Consider the following 7299-nt stretch of genomic DNA (forward strand, 5'->3'; position numbering starts at 1 on the left):
CCTATCCAGGTTCATCTCTAAAGCCTCGGACAAAGGGTTTCCCTTCTTTAAAGCGCTGAAACTCCCAAAATCTAAAGAGCTCATCTGGGAAGACGAGCAAAAAGAAGTCTTTAAGCAACTCTGTGAGCATCTGGCTCAACTCCTAACGCTGGCAAGACCAGCTGAGGGAGAAACTTTATACTTATATGTGGCAGTTAGCCCAGCCACAGTAAGCGCGATGTTTCTAAGGGAAGAAGAAAAAGTTCAGCAGTCGATCTACTTCGTCAGTCACACTCTAACGGATGTCGAAATGCGCTACCCGCTACTCGAAAAAGTTGTATACGCAGTAGTGGTAGCCGCCCGAAAGTTGAGGCCTTATTTCGATTGCCATCGAATAGTGGTCTCAACTGATCAGCCACTAGAAAAAGTTCTCGGTAAAGTAGAGAAATCTGGTAGACTAGCAAAGTGGGCCTTCGAGCTCACTGAGTTCAGTATCAACTACCAGCCGAGAGCAGCTATCAAGGCTCAGACCTTAGCAGACTTCCTGGCCGAGTGTTCTTATCAAGAGACGCTGGACGAGGAAAAGAGAGTCTGGACTGTTTCACGGATGGATCCTCCACCGTAAATGGTTCGGGGGCAGGGGTAGTCATAACCTCGCCCGAAGGCAAGTCCTTGGAGTATGCACTGAAATTGCCCGAAGGCAAGTCCTTTGAGTATGCACTGAAATCTCATTCAAAGCTTCAAATAATGAGGTCGAATATGAAGCAGCAATCGCTAGCTTAGAGCTGTGCATAACATTGGAACCCGAGCATGTCTGTTTGAAGATAGACTCTCAGCTTGTTGCAAATCAGATCCGAGGTGAGTATGAGGCCAAAGAGCCCTCAATGATAGCTTACCTCGCAAAGATCAAAACGGTCATTGCGAAGCTGAGATCTTTTGAAGTCGAGCTGATCCCAAGGGGTCAAAACGCACAAGCCGACACACTCTCCAAGCTTGCAAGTTCAACTCTAACTGAGCTGAACCGATCTATATATGCGGAGGTATGCCGAGAAAGAAGTGTGGACCAAGAACCTGAGGTTTGCTGCGTCACACACGAGCCGAGTTGGATGGACCACATCCTAGCTTACAAACTTTGAGGAGAGATTCCCGAAGACAAGAGCTTAGCCTCTAAGATAAAGAGATCAACTCAAGGTTCGTCATCTTCAGAGGGGAGTTATTGAAAAAGTCCTTTTCAGCCCCACTACTGAAAAATGCGTGGGTCCAACAGATGCTGACTACATCCTTCGGGAAATCCATTTCGACTTCTGCGAAAACCACATAGGGGGAAGAGCTTTAGCCTATAAGGCATTAAGGGATGGATATTATTGGCCGACCATGATCTTAGATGCTAAGGAGCTGGTCAGAAAATGCGAGAATTGTCAAAAATTTGCACCAGTTATCCATCAGCCATCGCGAGATCTTCAGCCAATCCTGAATCCTCATCCATTTGCTCAATGGGGACTGGATATTTTGGGACCGTTTCCTGATGCTCCGTACCAAAAAAGATGGCTAATAGTCGGCATAGACTATTTTAGCAACTGGATCGAAGCCAAAGCAGCTTCGAACATTATAGAGCAAACACTCAAGATATTCATCTGACAAAACATTATCACTCGCTTCGGTATTCCAAAGGTCTTTATCTTCAATCATGGGAGGCAGTTTGGTAATTTGCCGCTAAAGCGGTACACCGATCAGTTCGGCATTAAATTGGCATATTCTGCGGTATGTCATCCGCAGAGTAATGGCCAAGCCGAAGCTGCAAATAAGTAGATCCTCAATGCTCTCAAGAAGAGAGTTGAAGATCAAAATTCCAAATGGATAGAGGAACTTCTAAGAACCCTCTGGTCACTTCGGACAACAGAAAAAGAGGCAATGGGGCATTCACCTTTTGAATTGGTGTATGGATCCGAAGCTGTTCTTTTGGTGGAAATTGGCTCAAAAAGTCTGCGAGTGAATCTCTTCTCAGCTGAAGAAAATGAACAACTCATGAAAGAGTCCCTTGACTTCTTAGACGAGATTAGAGATTCGGCATGAGATAAAAAATGGTTGCACACAAGCAGAGAATCAACAAATTTAACAACCAAAGAGTCCTTGCAAGACTTCTCAAAATTGGGGATCTTGTTCTTCGGAATGCTGCTGCTGTGCAAAAAGGCCGCATTCATGGGAAACTCTCAGCCACTTGGGAGGGACACTACGAAATATATGACTAGCTTCAGCCAGGAACATACTAGAGGTGATAAAAAATCGGGCCGGGCCTTAACAGCATATCTCGTGCCCAAACCCGCAAAAAAGTAGTGGGCTTATCGAGTTTTTTTCGGGTCGGGCTTGGGTTTTTAACTAAAAATGCATTTTTAGGCTTGCCCAAACCCGCACTATTTTCGGGCCGGGCTAGCGGGCCGGGCCAATGTTGATCACTTCTAGAACATACCGACTTCGGCAGTTGGACGGTACTGAGTTGAATAATCACTGGAATGCCGATGTACTTAAGAAATATCATGTGTAAAGCCCTTCGGGGAAGAACAATCTATGTAAGTACATCTTTCTTATTTAATGAAAGGCCTTTGAGCCATCATTTATTCAAACTCAGCAAGTTTCTATTTTTTCTATCTTCAATGGTTTTTGAAAAAATTCTAGGTTTCCTGCGGTGTTGTTCGAAGTATTTCTTAATGAGGCATCGTACTTCGGCAAGCCGTAAAACCTTCCAAGACGAGGATAAATGATAAACCCCTGAAGTATTGCCTAATAAAGCATTGTACTTCGGATGAATTAGTTCCTCTGGGAAAAGAGGCCACAAGCGCATCCGAAACATTGCCTAAAAGATAGTAACTGATAAACCCCCGAAGTATTGCCTAATGAAGTATTGTACTTTGGACGAATCAGTCCCGGGTGATGGTTGCACCTCCGAAGTATTGCCTTATGAAGCGTTGTACTTTGGATAGGTCATTGCCCAGGCATCGTGTTTCGGATAGTCGTTCCCTCGGATGAATTATATTATAAGGATCAAGATATATTGTTCTCGGAGCCTAAGGCTTCTGAACAACGAAATCAAGTCTCTCAAAAACAAAATAGAAGAGAAAAGCGAAATGAGCGGAAACTCCAAAGTCTGAATTATTACAGAAATTTTGCCAAGGCAAAAGCTCGGCTGTACCAGAAAATCAAAGCAATCACCTCAAAAACCTGAAGATCTCATCTTCAGATTTCTAAGGGGGGCAAGAGGCACTCAGCTAGCCAGTTCCGAGCCGAAGCTTAGTACTTAGAAAAATTTTGAAAAAATTCGAAGAAAATCTAAGTAGAAGGAGCATGGCAAAAGTAATGAAAGCAAAACAGTGCACTCATAGCAAATCAAGAAGTTCTCAGCTAAGAATATCTCCAAGCCGTGATTCAACACTTAGGAAATTTTTGAAGAAAGTTCAAAGACCAGCTAAGTAAAGAAAATGAGGCAATGGAAGAGGGAAACTGAGAAAAACTTCAAATACATTCAAATTGAGGATTTCAAAGTCAAGTATAACGAAGTCTTAAATCAGCAGCCGCTCACTAGCGGAAAACACAACTGTCGAAACTAGTACAAATACTTAAAAAATAAGCAAAAATAAGTTTGTACAATGCATGGCGAGCTAAAGCAAAAGAAAGGCAAAAAAGCAGATGCGACATATATATTATTCAAGCACATGTTGATCCGCAAGATTCTATAGACGACTGCCCGAGTTCCTATGCTTCGGCGTTAGCCGAATTAGCACTTGGAGCCTTCAAGGTCTCAGCTCTAGCAGAGGACGAGGCAGGCTGAGCAGTCTCTTGTTCCATCCTTGTAGCCTCTTCTGCTTTTCTGGCCTCAGCTTCTGCTAGGCGAGCAAGGAAGGAAATCTCGGCTTCATGAGTATTAAGCAGATTGGGATGGTTGGGAACCATTTACCATTCTTCAGCCACATCCTAATTGATGCCTGGGTCAGCATGAAAGGCCAGGTGACAAGCCACTTTGAAGCTATTATCGAAACCCTCATCATACTGATCTTGGGTGTAGATTTTAACTTTCAGCGACTCTTGAGCAGCCTCGAGATCAGCATTGGCCTTAACAGCTTTGTCAGTTTGGGTTGCAAGCTGACTTTGGGCTTCCCTTAGCTCAGTTCTGACATCAGAGAGCGCTGAATCCCTGACCTTCAGTTGATTGCCTAGTCGTTGAGCCTCAGCCTTAGCCTCAAGCTCGAGCTGCTTCATCTTGAACTCCTTGGCCATCATCTGCCGAACTTCTGCCTCTTGTTTCAATTTTTCATTCTTCGATCCGAGCCTTGAAACTCGGAATATCAACAACCCCATATTCCTGGATTAAGGCTTTGCCTTCTTCAATCAAAGGAAAAATGGATGGCTCGATCTCTTGGCAAAAATGGATTCCGAGATTGGCTCGCTGTAGATTCTTCCTCTGCCTTCTTGCTCTTCAATTTAGCAAGCCGAGCTCGGCAGTCTGCTTCCACGGCTTTATTCTTCAGCTACTCGTTCATACCCGCAGTCAGGACGTGGTTATGAATGGCCTACAAGGTTCAAAAATAAGTTAGCCGAGGATAAGGACTTAAGCAAAAACTTGAGTAAAATAACTTAAGTAAAAAAGCTTAAATGAAAAGGAAGCAAAATACTTAAGCAAAAAGTTTAAGTAAGAACAGGCTACCTATATTAACAGCTTGTGGTTCTCAGCAAAAGGGTCTGGTACCTTGACAAAAGGCTCGGACACTCCAGCTGCGGCCCGATGGGACCAGACTTCGTCTTCTCCAGCATTAAGGCTCACCGAAGTAGAAGAGCTAGGCAAGGAGAAAAAGAAAAGAGAAAAAAGCATTAAGGCTCACCGAGGTCTTCAGCAGTTGCTCGTCCTCGGCACTAAGCAGGTTGGGGTCAGCAACAAAAGTTTGCGGCTCAGCACTTTGCTCAGAATCTCTGGCAAAGATTCCAGCCCTTACACTAGCAGCATCAGCTGCTTGTTCTTCTGGACCTAATAAGAAAAATGGGTCCCTCTTCAAGAACCAGGATTTCTGCCTGGAATATTTGGCGGGCTTGACTATCTCAAGCGTTGACGGACGCAGTGAAGGGGCCCTAGCCGAAGGATCGGTTATGGTTGCGGCGTTCCTCGTCACTCGCCGAGCAGCGTTGATGCCAAGTTTATTGTAGTCAAGGCCGCAATTCCCTTCGTGCAGCACTGAAAAACCAAAAGAAAAAGGTTATTCTGCATGAAAAAGCACAGCCAATAAAAACAGAAAGAAAAATAAAGGAAAAGCAAAGGCCTTCGGCCCCAGCCGAACTTCTTACCATCCTGGTACTTTTGGTTGAGGCCGACTGCAGCAGGTATCTTCTCCTTGAAGATATAATGATAGCATGGCAAACAAGTCTCCGGGACATGGGCCATTCGGCCAGTGCCCCCTTTTTGCCAAAGAGAGTCAGCAACTCCTTTTCTTCGGCTGTGAATTCATCTGGACCGATGGCTTTCATCTTAGGATCTGGCATTCTCAGATACCTCGGCCTCCAAAATAGTTCAGGTGATCCTCCTCAGTAAGAGCCTGAACCCATATCCATTGGCCTCGCCAATCTTTATCAGAGGTATCATTCGGCCAGGTGGTCAAATAGCGTCTTTGGGTCTCAATCCTCCACCACCCAGGGCCATGATGCTCATTTGACTGCTTGTTTGGCATCAGTTTATACAAACTTCCGGAACAAGTGGATGCCCGGCTTAAATCCGTAGAACAGACACACCCAAAGGAATGTCATCAATCTTCGGATGTTGATCGGGGTTAATTGGCACAACGAGATGTTGTACCCATTCAGCACCTCCACAATGAACGCATGCAGGGGGAACCTAAGCCCAAATTGCAGCTGCCTGGTATGCACTCCAATGTAACCAGGGGGGCCTGTGAATCTTATCCTCGGCTGGGGCATTTGGCACCAATACCCATTTTCCTCCATTATACCGTAAAATACTTTGATTTGCTCGGCAAAGCAATGGAGGGCATTTCCGTTGACCCACCAGTCATACGAAGCAGCGTTCATCAACCTAAATTTCTCGGGTGGGCTGTACCATTCAGTGGCCCCAGATGGCAGCCGCCGAGGCCCATGCGCTGAACCACTGCTGAAATTGCTCGTCTCTTCCCAGCCACGACAAGGAACCGAGGTCAGTGGTATCGCAGCAATGGGGGCATCCCCAGAAGAAACCCTAGCTTCTCTCCTAGGGCAAGAAGTTAGGTTGCTTAGAGGGGGCATCTGCCCAAGTGGCTAGCTGCGCCGAGCACCCAACTGAGGAACTGCCTCCTCTTTAGCTACCATTGGTCTTTTTCCTCGGTCTCGAGCCATTTTTTATGCGAAAATCGAGAAATCGGGAAAAAGGGGAAAGCTTTGAAAAACAGGGAAATCCGATTAAATTTCGGAGAAAATTACCTTTATCAGACTCGGAATTTGTCGATCTATCCATTCGGAGCAACGAATTTCAGTCTAAAGCTCGGAATTGCAGAGAATAAAGGGAAAGAAAATAATCGGGTTCTCAAGAGTGTTAACGAAATTCAGGGAAACAGTGTTTACGAAAAGTGATCAAAGAAAGTGGAGAGGGCGGTTTAAATAACTTGCTGGAATCAAGAATTTCAAGAGTCAGAACCGCCTAAAACCCCACAAATTCTACTTAAACACAACCTGTTAAACACTTTCCAAAGTTAACCACCCATCAATAAACCTTCCACCTTCCCTAATTATTCTCCTTAAACAGCAGTTACTACATCATTATTAATTGCCCAAATTCCAAGTTCAAATTACAATCATTTGTTTCCCTCCATTTTGTATATCAAAACCCGACCCGTCATTCTTCCAAATCGGGTCTGGGGGGCAAGTTTTTTGGGTCCAATTCAGTCAACCTAATTGCGCCGGTCTGAATGATTTAATTACAAAAGTCCAAAGCAAGGTTCAGCTCTCCAAGAGCATGCTAAGTCAGTCAAACCCAGTCAGCATGGCAAACCCATCTGACTTCAGGGCCCAGTTCACCTATTTGAGCAAAGGTATAATTGTCTTCAATTGTCTCCTCATACATTCATGCACAATAAGCCTCAAGCAATTAACTCTCTTGCATAGCTTTCTCTCTACACATTGTACTGACTTTAGCATCGGAGGGGACTTCCTCGGAAACCACCTCCGAGGCTAGTTTACGTGTGTTTGCTGTGCAGGAAATCCTCGGTCCAGTTTCCACTTGGACCGAGATTAGTCTTCTCCTCCGAAAAGGGCCTGCCGAAGGTCCTGTTGTTTTCATACCGAAACACATAGTAT

This window comes from Chenopodium quinoa, unplaced genomic scaffold (assembly GCF_001683475.1).
Source record: "Chenopodium quinoa cultivar QQ74 unplaced genomic scaffold, ASM168347v1, whole genome shotgun sequence".
Taxonomy (NCBI): domain Eukaryota; kingdom Viridiplantae; phylum Streptophyta; class Magnoliopsida; order Caryophyllales; family Amaranthaceae; genus Chenopodium; species Chenopodium quinoa.